Below are 21,095 nucleotides of genomic sequence, written 5' to 3'. Positions count from 1 at the left end.
TATGACCCCATTCTGAATAAGCAATTCCGCTCAGGCATGAAGTACTACTTAAGGAAGTTAGTAGCCAAGGGAAAGCTTGATCCCCATTATAGAGATCCTTCAGCCATCTATGAGGAATTTATAAGTGAGGTTGAAGATGAGGACTTGACTGAGGAGAGTGGTTCTAGTAGCTAATCATTCGTTTTCTTTGTCTTTTCCTTCTTTTTTGTGCTGGTTGGCCATATGAAGTTTGTATAAAAGATTTCTGAAGTAAAGAAACAAGCTTACTATAGTTATAATGGGTACATGCCACAAATTATGAAGTATACTTACTTTATATAATAAGCTTGTTTCTTTAGTACAAAATTACGTATAAATAATGATTCAGCACGTAATAAGAAACTATAAAAAATAAGTGGTATGCGTTATGCCTAACTTAAGACACATGGTTTTTATTGTAGTCAACTATAGTAAATGCACAATTGCTCAGAAGAGTAAATGCATAATTATTTATTTGTTTTATGATGTTGGTATAAATATTCTCTTTCACTATTGCCTAATATGACAACATAGCTACCACCCGATCAATTATTTCACTTTATTATAGCCTTGAAAACTTCATGTTTTGTGAGGGATCGATTATCATCATGCCTTAGTAACTATGTGGTCTATGAGGATTTGATCGTCGTAGCTTTTTTACTATACCATCGAGCACATCATTTTAACAACATTAATGAAAGTTGAAATGATAACTGCTTTAAATGGATTCACACTTCCTACTCTTATGCCATCGAGTGATAAGGTAATGGAGAGCTTTTTCAAGATTCTTTTGGGCTTGAGGTCTTGTATTTTTTTTTACTTTTGTCTTTACTGCGTGACTGTAAGAATAAATCTTTAGGAAAAAATATAAATATTTAGTATGAATTTGAAATAAAAGTTACGGTTTACCATATACTCTTTTTTCGAATAAGCTTTCTCTTGGAAATTAGAGCTCTACAGTTCGAGTTCCTTTCAAAAGATGTTAAAATATCTAAGCTTGAGTTTGCTAGCACAAGTTTCTATGCTCGATGATGGTTGTTGAGAAAGAAAAGATGTTATATTAGAATTTTGTGGTCACATGTCAGAAATAGTTAGAGAAAGGTAGTCCTTTCATCCTCCTCCATCTATGCTCTAAGTGGACTCGCCAAAAATGTTTATATATGAAACATGAGGCATAACTAACTAAAGTAACTCTGTAGAAAAAGTAGAATGATCTCAGTTAGGAACCAACTTTCCATCATCATTAGGGAATTAGCGTGCTTGTTGGTCTTGAGTTTTTAGGGGCTTTGACTCTCCTAAACGAGTAGTTCGGGTTGCTTTTAACTTGAAACTGGGTGAGAAGTTGATTGGTTCTTATCCTAGTCAATCGTACTAGGTTACTTCAAAGATGAATGTCTAAGGATAGCAAGTTTCTATTCCAAATCTGCTTAATATTCAAAGGTAATTAGATTTCATTTGGTTGAATTCCTTGAGCATATAACAAATAAGTTCCCTAAGTGTCTAGGTACCTATTTTATATGAGTGAGTCCCCTAGTATTGTTTAAAAAACTAGGAAGAGTTCCCTTGCATTTTAAATGATTAAACTCATTATTTAAAGACTTTCTCAAGGGCATCACAAATACTTAAGAGATATAGGAATGATTTTATTGTTTTAATAGAAAAAAAATATACAAGTTCGAGAGGATGACTTCCCCTTATAGGTAAAATTTTTTTAAATCATTAAAGCTCCAGTACTAGGGACCTCATTCCTGTAATATATTTATATTTCATAAGCGCCTATTATAAGCTAATTCTTGATAATATATGACATGTCTTTTTTTTTTTTTTTGAAAAAGATGCAATTGCATTAAAATGTAAACCCAAGAACTTTACAAAGAAGTATCTTTCCTTAACAAGTCAACAAAACTTGTAGGAAGATTAGATTCAATAAAAGAATCCCAAAAAAAATCACCTAACAAAGCATGCTTGGCACAAAAATCTGCCAACTTATTACATTCTCTATGAGCAAAAAGGAAAATTACTCTATTGAAAACTTGTAAGAAGGAAAGGTCCGGTTTTGTACCTTTGCTTGTCTTCAAGTCAATTGAATCCCGAATCATCTTCATTATATTTACATTGTCTCCTTCAATGATTATTCCATTGTATTCACAAAACCAATCTTGGATGTAGTTTCCAAAAGACATGATAGCTTTGAGTTCCAGGTGGGCAATACCCAATGTATAAGCTTTTTGCCATAAGCATAAAGTAATCTCCCTTTGCAGTCTCTAAGAATTCCCGCTATACCGGCCATGTTATTTACTGCAAGAGTAGCATACACGTTCAATTTAATCCAACCGTGAGGAGGGGGACACCAAGATTTGGACAACAATTTCTGGTTGGCGTGCCAGTTCTTATCAATTGGATTAGAATGGATATGAGAAGAATGAGAAATGATCTCAGTAACTGCAAATGCTAAAGGAATTTCTGCCTTGCCGTGCTTCATCAAATTTTTGGATTTCCAGCTATAGAACACTGCCACCGCATAAATCTTCATCAGTCCTTTTCCAGAATTCATCTCTAATGTATTATTACATTCCTCCAGGTTTTGAAATTCCGGAACATTGAATCCATTTTTCCTCAGTTCCTGTAATAAATCCTTCAACCTTAAGCATTTAACAAGAACGTGCTCTACATTTTCAGTCTCCTGGCAGCCTCTTGGACACCTTAAGGAATCAGATAACTTTCTATGGCAAAGCCACTCCATTGTAGGTAAGGTTCCGTTCAAAGTTCTCCACCAGAACAAGTAGATTCTCTGATCCAGTTTCAACTTCTTCAACCAAATGTGCTTAGTAAACTTACAATTTTTCTGATACCAGATTGCCTCATTGCTTAAAGCAGAAATCGTTTTCCCTGTATTTGTATGAATAAGTTCAACTTCATCTTCCATATCATTAGGACCCTTCTTCATTTGCCGTATTAGCTTCACCATATCTTCTGAAAATAATTCAGATAAAATTTCTGAATTCCAGCTTCCATCTTCATTCATAAGATCAGAAACTGTTTTATCCTTAGTATCCAACGTATTACAAAGTGCTGGCCATCTATTTATGCTTCTATCCAGAATCCAAATATCAGAATTTATATTGATATTTTTCCCATTGTTAATCTGCCATCTAACAATAGGTTTCAGATGCTCAATTCCATCTTTAATTAATTTCCAAGCTGTAGAAGCTCCTCTCTTAACTTTATCTTCCCATCTAATTTTTCCATATTTTTTGAAAAGAAATTTGTGTAGGAGAGAATCCTTATTCTGCAGGAACATCCAAGCCATTCTACTTCTTAAAGTTCCGTGACTTACCGCAGCTCCATGAATGCCAAATCCCTCTAAATCTATAGGAAGACATAGAGTATCCCAAGCAATATAATGTGCCCCTTGCTCCCCGTTTTCTTTATTCCACAAGAAATTTCTACAGATTTTGTCAATATTAAGTAAAATACTCTTTGGGATGAGGGAATGTGTCACCTGATAGTTTATCATGCTCGAAAAAGCCATTTTAACAAGAAGAATTCTTCCAGCTAGAGAAAGCTGTCTCGCTCCCCATGAATTTAGCTTGTTCATTGCTTTCTCCATATTGCTATTATAGTCTTCAGCTTTCAGTCTTCTGAGAACCATTTTAATTCCCAGGTAGTTTAACTCCTTAACTTCCTTGAATTCCAAAATTTTTATTATTTTCCTTCTTCTGTTTCTGGACACTATTTTACCAAATATCACCATGATTTCTGAAAATTCACCGCCTGCCCTGTCCATCTGTAGTACACTTTGAAAATTTTCTTTAATATTCTTGCATTTCTACCGAAAGCTTTAGCCATTACCAGTACGTCGTCCGCATACAGTAAGTGTGTAATTCTTTCAGTATTTGGAGCCAGAGTCATTCCCAATTGATCTTTGTACTCACAAATAGCTTTAGAGAAGAGGTCTGAACATAAAATGAAAAGGCTCGGTGATAACGGACACCCCTGTCTGAAACCACACTGTGCATTAATCCATTCTGTTCTCCTATCATTAATCACAATGGAGAATTTCGGGTTTGAAATACATTGAAGAATGAGCATTATAAACCTTTCCAGAAATCCTGTCAATCTCAAAACATTTTCTAGCATTTCCCAGCACATACAATCGTATGCATGTTCCATGTCGATTTTTAGAATAAAAAAACCTAGCTTAGCAACAGAAGATCTCATCTTACTAACCATCTCTTGTGCAATAATGCAGTTATCCGAAATGCTTCTCCCCTATATAAAAGCTCCCTGGAATTCAGATATAACCTTTGGTAAGCAGGTTTTAAATCTATTCAAGAGAATCCCAGCAACCATCTTGTAGATTGTTTGACACAAGCATATTGGTCTGTATTTAGAACATTCTCTAGCATTTTGGATTTTTGGAATTAACACCACAACTGTCTCCTTCCATTGATCCGGCATTTCTCCTGTTCTGAAGAAACAATTCACAGCATTCCAAGTTTCCTTCTCCACAATGTTCCAATAATTTTTGAAGAAATAGGCATTAGCCCCATCACACCTGGTGATTTATTATTTCCCATTTTATTAAGAGTGAACTTCAATTCGTCCAGAGTGAAATCCGCTTCTAAAATCTTCTTCATATTATCCTGTATACATTCAGAATATTTGAAAATCGGCCAGTTATTAAGATCACATTGTCGTTTTTTCCATTTCTGCTTGAAAAAACTTTCCATGATACCATGAATTTCTTCCTGATTAGAAACTAGAGATCCATCCTCTTTTGCAATTTGAAGAATCCTATTGCTTTTCTTCTTGGCTGAAGCATATGTATTATAATAGCTGGTGTTTTTCTCGCCTTCCTCCATCCATTGACATTTAGATCTTTGCTTCCACCAGGTTGCAATTCTTGCCAGATTAGTTTTGAATTCTGTCACCATGCTTCTTAGTAACAAAAGATCACCATGATTCAATCCTCCTTCCTTTGCTTCTTTGTTCTGTAACATTGAAATTTCCATTTTCAGCAATTGATTTCTGTCATTTAACTCCTTTAGCTTATTCTTACTCCAGTAAAAGAGATTTTTGAGAGATCTTCTAATTTTTCTTTGAATAACCTCATTAGCAGAACCATAATCCTTCTTCATCCAAGATTTTTTTAATAATACCATTTGCAGCTTTATACGAACACCACAGGTTTTCAAATCTGAAATCTTTTTTGAAATTCCTAGTATTTTCTTCCAGCTATATGAGAACAGGGCAGTGGTCCGAGGATACCCTTTGGAGATGCTTGATCACAGCATTTGGAAATTCCATAATAGCTTTAGAATTAAACCACATCATGTCCAATCTCTCCCATAATCTAGCGCTCCCATCTTTGTTGTTACACCAAGTGTATTTGGGTCCCATGAAACCGATATCATGGTAGTCATTGTTCATCATGAACTCCTTCATTTCTTGTGGGCCTTTGGAGAAAACAAAACTCCCCCCCCCCCCCACTCCTTCATTTCTTGTGGACCTTTGGAGAAAACATAATTTTTTCCCCCATATTTCTCATTACTACTAATAAGGCAATTGAAATCTCCTCCAACTAAACAAGGTGTTTCGCAGTTAGTATTATTTTCTATCATTTCCCAAAGCTTTCTTCTTTCATACAAGCTTTTATTTCCATAAACAATACAAACATTCACAGTTTTGCATTTAGGTGTAGATAGTTCCCCTATAATGCATTGATTTGAAGTTACCTTAACTTTGAAAGTGGCCGTTCTATGCTTCCATAGCACAAGTAACCCTCCAGATTTTCCAGCCGCAGCAACATTGTGGAAATCCCATTCTTTCCCTACCATCTTTTTAACATCAAAATTGTTTAAATTTTCCATTTTAGTTTCTAGCAAGCCAATGAAGAAAATACCATTCTCATTTATCATGCTTCTGAGGTAGTGGGAGGCCGCCTTTTTTCTTCCCCCCCTACAATTCCATACTAACATTGAAGTCATTAAACAAACTCTGGGTTTAAGGCCCCAACCTTTACTCCTCCTCCCTCACCTCTTCTCGTTCTAGTCTTCCCCTTGATATGACCAAGCATTTTCATCTCCTTAGCCAACTTTGTTTTACCACTAGAAGTTTTCGTGGACATCTGATTCAATTCCCCTTGGTTATCCTGGATTTCCATTTTCAATACTTCTGAATTGGTTAAAGAACGAGGTTCCATTTCAGACACTAAAATGGTATTTCCTTCTTCTTCAATTCTTCCCAATATTTCAAAAGGATTAATGGATTTCTTCACCTCCATAACTAACCTGTTTACTGTGTTCCCTTCTGAAATTTCCAGAGATCTTTCTTCCATATCCAAGTCTTCCTTATCTTCTTGAACAGCTCTATCCTCTTCACAAACTTCCACTGGTTCTTCAATTATTTCTCCTTGTTCAACACACTGTAATTCCTGAGGATTAACTGGAATGCTCAATTTATCCTAGAAATTTTCTTTTATTTCTTCCAAATTCATCTTCTTAGCTTTGATGTTCCAAGTCTTTCCCTGTTGTGTCTTTTTCTCCAATGCTTTGCTATCTCCAGTTTTTTTGACCACTGATTTGAAAATTCTTCTCTTGTTATTCACCAACACCCAAGGGCCGTAGTTGTCCTTACTATCTTCTGCCTTTCTCATTTTAGATTCCTGCAATTTATTTTTATCAGAAGCCAAGTTTTCTACAGCATTGGTCTTCAAACTTTCCTCCTTCATATGGCCGATTTTTCCACAATCAAAGCAGAAATTCGAGATTCTTTCAAACTCAAATTTTTGGAAAAATCTCCCTCCGAGGATTTCAACCCAAACTCTAGCCGGTAATTTCTGATCCAGCTTTATTCGGACGCATATTCTAGCGAATTCCCTTCTGCCCCAACTGAACATATTGCCATCTAGCATCAATGGCTTTCCAACTGCAGCTGCTATCCTTGCTATGTTCTTTTCATCCCAGCATTGGAGAGGTAATTGTGGCATTCACATCCAAATCGGGGAGGTCAGACCTTCCATAGATGACTGGGAGAACTCCGGTGTCCATTTCTCCATTCCAATTATATGCTCCTTCACAAACCAAGGTCCTCCCATAAGAACTCCTTCCAAGGCTTCAACAGTTTTGAATGAGCATAGGAACCACCCATTCCCCAGCGTTGTGAAATGGAAATTATCAAATCGAGCCCATTGTCTTCTAAGTTCCCATGAAACTTCTTGTGGCTTAATATCCTTCCCAAAAACTTTGCAAACCAATGATTTCTCCAAAAGGTTTGCATTCTTCCTTTCATCTCCCTTGATCAATTGAATCGCCTCACCATCTTCTATAAAAATTGCTTCGTCTTCTTTGAAGTTCAGCTTGATGTATGGTTTTCTATTCCATACATTGTCACTTATCTGCTTTTCCAATTTCTTTTCAGACAATGGATCATCCATCTGGTTGACATCTTTTACATTATTCTATTTTGTAATACCTTCTTCTTGTAAGCTCTGCTTGCAGCGATTCTGGCTTTCCAGATTTTCTTTTAATATATGCTGATTATCACCAAACTTTCTACTATGCTGGTTAGCAGTAGTTTTACCATAACCTTGAACAAAAATTTTTATTCCTGAGGAAGACATTCCACAATCAATGCCTACCTCAAGATCATCCAAATTTCTCAATAATTTTGGAGTTTTTGATTCAGCGACCACCTCAATTGATTTACCTTTCCCCTCCACAACAGGAATCTTTTGAATTACCTTGCCTACCTCATCGTCAATAACCAAGAAACCTTTTGCTCTTCTTAAACGCGCTTCCTCCGCATTCAACGCCGTTCTTGGTCGATCAGGATTTGATTTCACACAATCCAATTTCTCCAAAGAGGTCGCACCAGCTTTCTTCATGTTATAGATATCCGTCGAAGAACGATGAACATCAGCCTCCATGATTCCGATGAACAAGATCACCGGCAACCAAAACCGCGAACACCAGAATTCAAAAACTTTCTCTCTCTACTTCTTGGAGCTTCTCTCTCTAAACCGGTTTATACTCCCATCTGGGGTAGATATATGACATGTCTTATCTACTCTTTAAGTACTTAAATGTGAGTTATCGCACATACCTTCTTCATAATAAGATCATTGGGTTGGAAGTCATTCTCTTTAACTTGGGAGTTGTACTATATAGATTTTATACACTTCACCTCTTCTTGCTTGAGGGCACTTCTCCCCTTAACTCTGCTAATAAATATGTAGCCATTGATAATCCCACATAATTAGAATCCTCTCACTTGGAAAATGCATTCTTTTCATAATTAGTGGTTGTGAACATACATTAACTATGCAAGTTGAGCTCAACTAGTGAAAAGCCTAGAGTATGGAAGGGATTGTTATACGTAAACCTTCCATCTTCCGTAGGAGATCTAAGATTAACTTATTGGTATCTTCAACTTATATATTGGTCTACAGATGGTGGGCTGACATGAACTTGAGGTAAATTCCTTATGAGAGACAGAAATGTTTTAGGCTTTAGTCAATGTAGTATATTAATAGTAATGATGATGAGGGGAACAATATATTAGCAGATGATGTCACTCTATATGAAATTCCTTACTATGCTGGTGATTGTTCTTGCAAGCATATTGCCTTCAATCTATTTGATGAAATAGTCGACCATGACTAAGAAGAGCTTCCTTTATCATACAGAAGGCAGGGATGGTCCTAACTAGTACATCACCCATGTTACGAAAGGCTATGGACTATTGATAGGTTACATTTTTTTTTTAAAGTTAAAGTTGTATGGGGTTGAATAGTTAACATTGAGGGCACTTTTTGGAGAATTCTTCTGCATCTTTCCTTAGTGTTAGCCAAAATTAACCTTAATTGAATTTACAAGATCTTGAAATTCTCTAACTTTTTAATTTCCACCTTCACTTTGAATTGATATTTCAGTAGTACCTCAAGGGCATCACAAATACTTAAGAGATATAGGAATGATTTTATTGTTTTAATTGAAAAACAATATACAAGTTAGAAAGGATGACTTCCCCTTATAGGTAATTTTTTTTAAATCATTAAAGCTCCATGTACTCGGGACCTCATTCCTGTAATATGTTTATATTTCGTAAGCGCCTATTATAAGCTAATTCTTGATAATATATGACATGTATTATGCACTCTTTATGTACTTAAATGTGAGTTATAGCACATACCTTCTTAAGAATAAGATCATTGGGTTGGAAGTCATTCTCTTTAACTTGGGAGTTGTACTATATAGATTTTATACACTTCACCTCTTCTTGCTTGAGGGCACTTCTCCCCTTAACTCTGCTAATAAATATGTAGCCATTGATAATACTTGAAAAATGCATTCTTTTCATAATTAGTGGTTGTGACCATACATTAACAATGCAAGTTGAGCTCAACTAGTGAAAAGCCTAGAGTATGGAAGGGATTGTTATACGTAAACCTTCCATCTTCCGTAGGAGATCTAAGATTAACTTATTGGTATCTTCAAATTATATATTGGTCTACAGATGGTGGACTGACATGAACTTGAGGTAAATTCCTTATGAGAGACAGAAATCTTTTAGGCATTATTCAACAAACTATATTAAAAATATCTTGGTAATTTAGAAAATTGATTTAGATATTTTGCATAATAATTTAAATTTTCTCAAAAATATTTTTCAACCACTGAAATTAAACGTGCAAAAAATAATAAGTAGTAAAAAGTAAAGATAGAAGAACACCAAATTTTATAGTGGTTCAGTCCAACTAGACATTTGTCCACTCCTAGAAGACTCCTTGAGGTCTTGCACAATACCAAAGTGACTCTCCTTTTGCTCCGACAAAAAGGAGGAGAAGCCCTTATAATAACCTCTCTTCCGCCAACCCCACTACGGTAGAGTACTGTTTTCCTCTCTCACCCTCTTGGTGAAGGTAGAGTATCAACATCCTTTCTCACCCTCATGGTGATAGTAAAGTGTCAGTGTCCTTTCTCACCCTCCTAGTGATGGCAAAGTACCAGCATCCTTTCTCACCCTCCTGGTGATGGTACAGTACCAACATTTTTTTTACCCTCTTTATTATGGTAGAGTACCGGATCTTCTATAAAGATCTTCTCTCAAGAGTCTTCAAAGAAGTAGGGCAGAGATTTGAAGAACATACAAAGATATTCTCACCTTTGGGCAACCTTGTGAACCCTTCACAAGTTCCACTTGCCAGATCTCTCAATCCTCACTCCCAAACACTCTCCCAAAATACTCTCACTATCACTCCCAAGAGAAAATTCATAGAAAAAGTTGGACAGTTAATTTTTAGGACTCTTATATATGATGGGCAAGAAAAGCCATTTAAGAAATTAAAAATTTCAAGTTGATCATACTTGGATTGTACAGTATGATCGTACTTCGTTGATATGAATATTTTAAAAATCAATGTACGATCGTGTACGATCAATATTTCATACTCTATCAGTCATATGAATGAACTAACATTATATAATATTAACAGTTCAAAATGGAACAAGTTTGATTGGTATGATTATGTACGACACCATTTAATACACTAGTCGTCATCTGTATGAACCTTGCATCATACAGTATGAACTATTAAATCAAATTTTACTTTGTATGGAATGAATGTGGACGATCCCATTTCGTATTCAAGATGTCATTTTTATGAACCCAAGTTTATATAATACGAATAGTTTAAAAATTTTAGGTATTTGTATGGGATGAATTGGTACACACCAATTTCATACTCTTGACATCGACTGTACGAACCTCACTTCATACAATATGATCCATTAAAAAAAATGGTGAGTTTGTTTGGGATGACAAGTATGTATCCATTTTGTATTCTGGACGTCGTCTGTATAAATCCAACTTCATACATTATAAATAGTTTAAAAGAAATTTTCTAAGGCATTATTTGATTAGCTTAGTTTTGGAGGAACTTCCAGGTCAAATTATCCAGTATAATTCAAGAATTATACAGTACGATTAGTTTTAAAAATTAAAGTTTGGACTCACTCCCCCAGTGTGTGTGTGCACAGTTATCCAATTATATTCACACTCTCTCAGACTCAAGAAAAATAAAAAAAATACATATTTCAATTATAATAAATCCTAATCAAATATGTCTTGAAGTCTTTGATAGTTTTGAGTATGATTTTCCTAAAATGTTAGTACACACAAACAACACAAACAAAAATTTTCCAATATATGTTAGGAGAAATAATAATCAACACAATAATATTTTAGTATCATAAAAAATTCACATGATATAACAGTATATTTTTGAAAACTAAGTTGTAACAATCTTCCCCTTTTTGATGCAAAAAAATAATTATTGTTTGAGTTAACACTTAAGGAAATTATTCTCCTAAGCTCCTCCTAAATGAATGATTAAATTACAATATTGGATTCCAATAAAAATTTAAAACATGATAATAAATTAAAAAGAAACAAAAAGTTAAACAAAAACAACACACACACAATAACATAGTATACACATCACAAAAATCACACAAAAAATAATCATAACAAATATTAAACAACTTCAAACAAATAATACATCAAATAATAACAATACCTCAAATAATAACTAAAGACTCTCCTTTTTGACAACAACAAAAAGGGAAGTACATCTTGAAATGATATGTTTCTATGGATAAATCAAAATAATTAATGAAGAAGAAGATTTTAAACTAATTGCAAATATAATATTAACTTCCTAATGCTAAAAATAAAAACTCAAAATTTAAATTAAAGAACAACTAAGACAAGATAAGTCAATCAGGTTCACTGTTCATTCTAGAAAAATCAAATAAAAATAATTATTGCAAAAATGATGAAATAAAGATTAAATAGTTTCTAATTTAATAGTGAAGATTATTGTGGATTATATGGATTAATATAAGAGATAGAATGATAAAGGAAATAATAGTATGAATTTTTCAATTGGCAACATTTCACATCTTTTCAATTGTTTGTGGCACACTTTGAGCATCTTTCCCATTTGTGCTAATTTTGTGCCTCTTTTCACTTTGGCAAATATTACGTATCTTTTTAAATAAGTGGCATATTTTATGCATCTTTTAAGTTTGGCATGCTTTTTGCATCTTTTTACATTTCTAATCTTTTCAATATCAATGAATCTTAACACAAATTCCAATAATTAACAAAATAAATACATTGAAAAAGAAAAAAAAATAAAAATATGACATCAATTTTGTAACAATTATAGCTAAATAATACTTTTCTATAAGAATATGAAATTGATCTTCTAATCTACATCCAGTCATAATGTAATCTAAAATTTTGAGAGATTAAATTTTGCAAAGAAATTAATTTATAGAGCAAAGTAATTCAAAATTCCATCTAGAGACCAACTACAAATGATTTGTCTCCAAAAAAATAAACATTTTAAGAAGAGTAATTTCAATACATATCAAAACATTATTCCTCATTCCATTCATCATTTGAAACACATACAAAATATTACATCATACTAGAAACTGAAAAACCACAACATATACACATGAAATCACAAAAAAAAAAACATCCCAATATCAAGTACAAAAATCTCAACAATAAGTACAATACAGAAGTAATAACTAAAATCTAGAGGGCCTTAGTCTAGAGGTGGTTGAGGGTTGAACATAATAAAGTAGCAATTGATCGTAGCTACATTAGTATTCACCGAGCCGAATTTCCCTTGGATCCACCTCATGTCTTTGTTGTACCTCACATCCTACTAGTTCAAATTATTCTCAATTTGATCAAAATGTTGATCAAAATGAGATTCCAGATTGTTAAAATGCTGGACCATTTCTTGATCGAAATATCGATCGGGTCTAGGTACAAGTTTCAAGTGCTGGAGCTGGGGCTGCCTCTTCTCCCTCTTAATCTTCTCCCCTAGAACTTTGATCCTGACCAAAAAGTACACAAAAAGAGGCATCGACAAAGTAAATTGGGAGTTGAGTGGGAGGATTAGGATATATTAGGTTGTACTTCTTCTCTAAAATGAAGAGTTTTTCCCTAGCTTGATTAATGATGAGGACAACAATTCTCTTACCTGTTTGCCTTCTTTAGAGGATGTTAAGAAAATGGTTTTTGATATGAAGGTTGATTATGTGGCTGGACTTGATGGTTTTACTACTAAATTTTTTCAAAAAACTTGGGATATCATCATTGAGGATTTATATGCTGTAGTTTTAGATTTTCTTTAAAAGGTAACTTAATTCCTAAGTTCTTTTCTAGTACTTCTATTATGCTTATTTCTAAGAAACTGATTGCTAAAAAGTGCATAATTTTCACCTATTAGTATGTGTTCTTTTTTTAGTAAGTTGATTTCTAAAATTATTTTAAGTTGGCTATCTCCTTTGCTTCCTAAAATTATTTACCCTTTTCAAATGGGTTTTGATAAAGGGAGATCCATTACAGATATCATTCTTCTAGATCAAGAAATTGCTTAAGATCTTGATCACAAAGTTATTGGTGGTAACATGATGTTTAAATTAGATATTGCTAAAGCTTATGATAACCTCAACAGGAATTTTTTGTATCAGATTTTATAGCTATTTGGTTTTAATGCTAATTTCATTAGTATGATCCGTAACTCTATTAAGGGGTCTTACTTTTCAGTTATTGTTAATGGTAACAGAAATGGTTTCCTTAAATATGTTTACGGTATTCAATAAGGTGACCCCCTTTTCCATGCTCTTTTCATTATTATTGCTGATTATCTTTCTAGAGGTCTTACTCTCCTCTATGAAGCTCACCCTAACCTATATTTTAAAACTTCAGGTGGTTTTCTCATCTCCCACTTAAGTTTTGCTGACAATGTTATAATTTTCTCCAATGGTTTGGTGAATATGGTTAGTGTACTTAGTAGATTTCTGAATAATTTTGGGTTGTTGAGTGGTTTATACCTTAATAGAAACAAATGCTATTTTATCCCCATGAAGAATGTTTCTAGAAGTCATATTATGGCTATCAAGCATACCACTAGTTTTGCGCAAGGATTTCTTCCGTTAAAATATATGGGGTTTCCTCTTTTTAAAGGCTGCAAAAGATCTTTCCTTTTCGATGATTTTATTATTGTTCTGCAGCATAAACTTAACTCTTGCGAATTTAATTTTCTTAGCTTTGGGGGTAGATTGGTTTTAATTAAAAGTTTTCTTTTTTCTCTTCCTATTTATAGTTTTCAAACTATTCAGCCTACCATTGCAGTTTGTGATAGATTAGAAAAATTAGTCATCAAGTTTTTCTGGAAAGGTAAGAGTAGTAATTCTAAAATTATCTGGTCCTCTTGGCATAAGTGTTGTTGCACTTTGGAGGAAGGGGGTTTGGGGTGCAAGAACATGGCAAATTTAGTTCATGCTTTCTCCTTTAAACTTTGGTACAACATGCGTGATAATAATTATCTCTGGTTTAAATTTATGATGCAAAAATAGTGTGTTGGTAAATACCCTACTATTTGTTCTTACAAAATGGGGGATTCTAGGATTTGGAAAAGACTTTGTAATATCAAATGGGAAGAGGAACCCACATTTTTTGGTTTCTTAGTTAAACTAACCTCTTTTTTTGGTAGGAGAAGTGGTTGAATATTTCTTAAATTAATTGGTTGCTCCAATCAGTATCTATTTTGGTTATGAAGGTTAATTATTTTATTTCTAATAACTCTTAGGATATCATGAAATTACTTGATGTTATTCCTATGTCCACCATTAATCCAGAACTTAAAAATCCCCTTAAATAATGATGCTGAGGATCGTTTGTTGTGTAGTTTGACTAATTACAACAATTTTAGTATTAAGAAGGCTTGGGATATTTTTAGAATTCATCATACCTCTTCTAAAATTTTTAAAATGTTATGAAATTAAAACATTCCCACCTCTATTGCTACTTTTATTTGGAAAGTCTTGCATAATTTTGTTCCTACGGATGAGATTTTAATTAAACAAGGATTGTTTTTGGCTTCCAAGTGCCAATGTTGCTATTATGTTGAAAATATACATCATGTGTTTATTTTTGGGCTGATTGCTTCTAAAGTATGGATTTTTTTTTAGGATGTTTAATTTCAAACTTAATTATTTTAAAGGTAATATCTCTATTAAGAACATCCTTCATCTTTGGTTTTCGAATTCTAAAGGTTATATTTCTAATCCTATTCCTTCCCTCATTATTTGTTACCTTTGCATCGGTAGAAATAATTTGCTTTTTAACAATATCAGTCTTAATCATAATCTTATTATTGCTAATGTCAAAGATAAGGTTTGTAGGTTATTCTCTGTTAACCTTCTTACCTCTAAGAATTTTAAGGGGTATTTATTTGTTGCTTAGGAGTTTGGTATTGTTCTTCATGATAAGGTTAATGCTGTGAATTATAGAATTATTTATTGGCTTAAACCTTCTTAAAACATGTACAAGCTTAACAGTGATGGTTCAGTGAAAGGGGAAACTTGTGGCTATGGTGGTATTATTAGAGATCATAGTGGTAATTTTGTTATTGCATATGCTAGCCCTCTTCCCACTTACTCTGTTATTTTTTCTGAACTTTCTGCTATATTATTTGGTATTAAATTTTGCCTTTCTCTTGGTCTTGCTAATATTTGGATTGAAGTGGATGCCTTATACATTTTGTTATGCCTTAAAGATATTGATGAGAAGATCTGTATTCCTGAATTATTTTATCTCATTTGAGAAATTAAATATCTTCTTAATTTTCTTAATATCAAGTAGAATCATGTTCATAGAGAAGGTAACGCTTGTGTTGACTGGTTAGCTAACCATGGGGCTAACCTCAAATTCCTTACTAAATTTACTTTTAACCAGCTTCCCCATATTATTAAAGGTCTCCATAGATTAGATAAACTTAGTTTTCCTTATGTTAGAAACTAATTTTGGGTTTCTGTGGGACTATTTCTTGCTTCATTTCAGTAGTTTATTTGATTCGCATGGGTCTGTTTCTTTGGGTAGTTTTTCTTTGGCTGGCCATGATTCCATCAATCTAGGGATCTTTCTCCTTAAGATTTTGTTGTCTTACCATATGCAAAATTTAGTTATGAAGATGATTTTTATTTTTAGAAGTTGGTTGAATCAGGGGTACCTTTGGTTCGACAATCAGTCTTCCATATTTATGGACTTTCATTTTGTTGTGATTGTTTGGAACTATCCTAGTTTGAGCAGTGATTAGAGATGGAAAATTGTTGATTATGACTCGATGTGCTACTCAGATACTCCTTGGGGTTCCTATGTTTGTTACTTTATCATCTCTCAGGCATTGCATCTATATTGGATTGGCTCTTTTTTATTCTTCTATTATGTTGTTGAGCTGATTTTTACTTTGCATATGAAGTTTAAGTCTCAAGATCCATTGATCTTGAAGACCTGCTTGTCTTATCAGAGGAAGCTTATTGTTGTTAACATGTTGAAGTGGTTTTCCAAGTGGCTCTCCTCCTATTCTAGTGACTATTTCTCGTATAGGTCGCCCTTGTGCCTGGGTGATTTTGGGAGTATTCTGGAGTGGCACATGGGTTTGTTTTCATGATTTCATGGCTGATACTCCTCACCTGAGCACTTATGGCCTTTATCTTAAATGAGAATATGTTTCTAAGTGGGATTTATGGTGAGTTATATCCTTGGAGTTCTGTTGATGGTTTGTTGTCTTATGTTTTTGTGATTTTATAGGGGTGGTTTTGGTGGCTTCCTAATTTAAGGTTCTTCATATATACCATTTAGGTTTCTTGTAGTCCCGAGGTCTGGGATTTGGTTGGCTATTTCCCTGAGATAATTTTAAGTACCAATGATAATTATTGTGTTTGTATGTTTCCTTTTGCTTCTCTTTTGATTATGTAGAACATTTTTCATGTTGACATCTTGCCTGTGGACCTTTTTTGAAGAAAGGCGGTGCATCAAGTTTATCTCATTATCTTTTATCTTCTTTTTTTAGTGTGGTCGGCTTGCCGCATTATAGAATGTCCTTAGGTTTTTTTATACTTGTACCTAGTAAAGAACTTGAGCTCATATGTTCTTTTTTGACTTTTTTTTGCAGCTCCTTTGAGCAGTAGTGCGCTCAAGGTCTTTCTTAAGGACCTTGTAATCTTTATTTTGAATTAACGCGTAAGGCCCTTCTGCGTGTTTTTTTTTTAAATGTCATAAGGCCCCATTTTTCTTCCTCCTATTATGAGGAAGTCCAATATTAGAAAGTGTGTAGATATAGTCCATGATTAGTTGGGCTTCATCAATAGGAGTTTCGGTCATAATCAAGTATGTGACAATAGACAAAAAGAGTAGTCCAATTGATATGATCACTAACTTTGGGAAAGATAGAAGTTCTCAAGACATCCTGGATGATTCTGGCATTATGATTAAGGGTATACACACGAGAAACATGACTTGCTTGTGCAGCACCTCTAAGAGTTTGGTTTATTTCTAACCAATCAAAATATGCTCTAGAGGTCATGGTTTTTTCTTTAACCCCTTGAGTCCTAAGGTGAAGGAAGTTACTTAATTCTTCCTTAGTTATTTCAACAAGCTGCTTAAAGACATAAGAGGAGTATGATTATGGTTCAATTTTATATTCACAAACAAAATTTTGGAAAGTTTCTTGATGATAAGCGTAGATCAAGGTGAGGATAAAAGAAAAATGGGTTGAGGTAAAAAGGGGCATAACATAGAAGTTTATGTCACTTTGAATAAGGAGTCGAGAGGGGGTAATCATGGCTACAATGAAATGATAGAAGGTTTCCTCATTTTCTTTAGAAAGGAACTTCTAGTCTCTACCAGAGTGAGAGGAATATCCCTTGGAAGTATGAGGATGTTTTCTACTTCTGACCGTTCTTAAAGCTTGGACTCGAGATGGTTTGGGATTGAATAAGAATGTTAAGAAAAAATCAACCACCACATTTCAATTAAAAGTAAAATAACTTATCATATAGAATGAAATTTTGATCATACATATCATTTTAAAATCATATGGGATGAAAAATATTTCATACATACGAATAGAAACGACAAAAATGAAATGACTTTTCATAAATTATTATTCTTGATGCATTATTTCCTAGAGGCTTTTTAACTAAATGATCATATAGAAGAATGCAAGTTCATCTGGGACGATTAGAATATTAAAGATCATTTCTATTGGTTAGGTTTATTGGCATGAGAAACTGATAACAGGATCATACAGATGAAATGCGACTTTGTACGTACATATGATCTGTGATCAATAACTAGTTTTTTGGAAAACAGTCCTCAATCGTATAGAAAAAAAAAATTGTACATATGATGACTACTTCGTACAATATGAAATGCATTAAAAAGTTTCAATCTTGCATGTTTAACTCAAAAAATACCATGTACATGCTTTATAATTTATATAGTACAAATTTTTTTGTACAATACAAAGAAAACAATTAAAACAAGACAAGATAAACAAAAACCTTTTCAAAAACCAAACACTCAAGATCTGATGATATGCTACCAGGAAAAATAAAACTTAAAACTCAAAACTAATGAAAGAAAAATAAACTAAAACCAAAGAAATATAAACACAAAAATAAACAAACTCTAATAAACAACATATGAAAACAAACAAACACATCAATACATTACAAATCCAATTTGTAGAATTTCAATTTTAAGCATTAAGATCAATCGCACCTAATCTAGTTCTTAAAGTGCAAAATGTTGTAAAATCTAGTAGTTTTGTAAAATGTTTATTAGTTAATTCTCAGTAGCAACATGATGTAATTAAATTTTTCCTTTAGTCACATGATCTCTAATGAAGTGATGCCTTATATCAATATGCTTGGTTCTAGAATATTGAATAAGATTCTTTGAAATGCGTATGACACTTGTATTATCACATAAAATTAGAATAGTGCCAATTAAAAATTCTAAGTCAATTAATTATTATTTTAACCAAAGAACCTATGCAACACAACTATTTAAAGCAACGTATTTTACTTCAGCAGTAGAAAGTGCCACTGAATTCTATTTTATGCTAGACAAAGAAACTAAAGAGTTTTCTATGAATTGATAAGTTTTATAAGTGCTTTTATGATTAACCCTACATCCTACAAAAACTAAATTAGAATATACAATGATTTCAAAAGAAGAGTTGTGCTTAGGATATGAAATCTCTAAGTTTTGAGTTCCTAAAAGATATCTTAGAATTTTTCTTAACAACAGTAGATGTGATTCCTTTGGATCTGCTTAAAATATAGCACATAAAAAAACATGAAATATGATATCTAGTCTTCTATCAGTCAAGTAAAGAATTGATCCAAGAGTTCCACTAATTTTTTTTTATCAATAGATTTTCCCTTAGGGTCCTTAACTAACTGCACTGAGGAGCTCATTGGTATACTCACTAGTTTAACATTATCCATTTCATATTTATTGATAATGTCCTTAATATACTTTGATTGGATAGGAAATGTTACTTTCTTATTTTGTTTTATGCTAAAACCAAAAAAGTAACTCAAGTCTCCCATCAAACTCAATCCAAATTCATTACTCATTTTTTTAGAAAAAAATTCAGAAAGATTTTTATTGGTAGATCCAAACATGATATCATCAACATATATTTGAAAAATGAGTATGTTATCTCCTTTCCTTTTTAAGAAGAGAGTGGTAGCCACACTTCCTTTATTCAAAAGATCTTTGTAATAGAAAAGTGCTTAAACTCTCATACCAAGCCCTAGGTGCTTGTTTTAGTTCAAACAATGCCTTTTTCAATTTAAACACATGATTTGGGAATTTGGAATTTTCAAAACCTAGAGGTTGCTCAACTTAAATATCCTCTTACATCATCCCATTAAGGAAGGCACTCTTAACATCCATTTGATATAATTTAAAACTTTTAAAGCTTGCAAATGCTAGTAATACCCTTACCACTTCAAGTCTTGCAATAGGGGTAAACCTTTTTTTCAAAATTAATTCCTTTTATTTGATTATACCCCTTGGCCACCAATCTTTCCTTATTTCTAACCATAACACCTGAATCATTCATTTTATTTTTGAATACCCACTTAGCTCCAACAACACTTTGATCCTTAGGCCTTTTGAACTAATTCCCAAACATCATTTCTAACAAATTGATTCAATTCTTCTTGTACATAAAAAATACAAAATTCATCCAAAAGTGCTTGATTTATATTAGTGGGTTTAATTATTAAAATAAAGGAAGAATGTTTCACTTCTTTACTAAGTCCATGCCTAATTCTAACACCCTCACTAGGTTCACCTAAAATTAATTAATTAAGATGACACTTAGAAAATTTTCATTCTCTAGGCAAAGTGTTTTATGTTCCAACATTCTCTTCCAAATTTATCTTTCAATTCCTTGGGTGATATCTTTAATATAATCTTCTTTCAACCTTGGCTCTTTCAAAATGCTAGATTTATCAAAAACTACATGTGTGGTCTCATCAACTACAAAAGTCCTCTTGTTAAAAATCCTATAGAATTTGCCAATACTAGAATATCCTAAAAAATCCTTCATATGATTTAGGATCAAATTTTCTAAAATTAGTTTTGCCATTATTATTGATGAACATATTATTACATCCAAAAATATAAAAATGTGTAAGATTAGGTGTTCTCCCCTTAAGAAGTATATAGGATGTCTTGTTCAAATTGGATCTAAAGTACACCCTATTCAAAATATAACAAGCTATACTGACCGTTTAAGCTAAAAAATATTTCTAAAGTGAATATTCAGTCAATATGGCTCTAACAATTTTATTGAAGTTCTATTCTTTCTTTCAACTATCCCATTCTACCGAGGGATTCTACGTGCTAAAAAATTATGATTAATTCCCTTGCTCTCTAAAAGAATATTCAAATATTTCATTTTAAAACACTCCATGATCATTTTAAATTGATAAAATTTCATACCCTAATTTCATCTGAATCCAAGTAAAAAAGTTTCTAAATTCATCAAATGATTCACTCTTATGAAATAAGAATTTGACCCAAGTGAATCTTGAAAAATCATCGATAATTACAAACTCAAAAACTTTACCTCCTATACTTATAGTGCTAACCAGTCTAAAAAGATCAATGTCTAGGACTTC

The sequence above is a fragment of the Dendrobium catenatum genome, unplaced genomic scaffold (assembly GCF_001605985.2).
Source record: "Dendrobium catenatum unplaced genomic scaffold, ASM160598v2 fragScaff_scaffold_224, whole genome shotgun sequence".
Taxonomy (NCBI): Eukaryota; Viridiplantae; Streptophyta; class Magnoliopsida; order Asparagales; family Orchidaceae; genus Dendrobium; species Dendrobium catenatum.
This window is presented reverse-complemented; position numbering follows the sequence as displayed.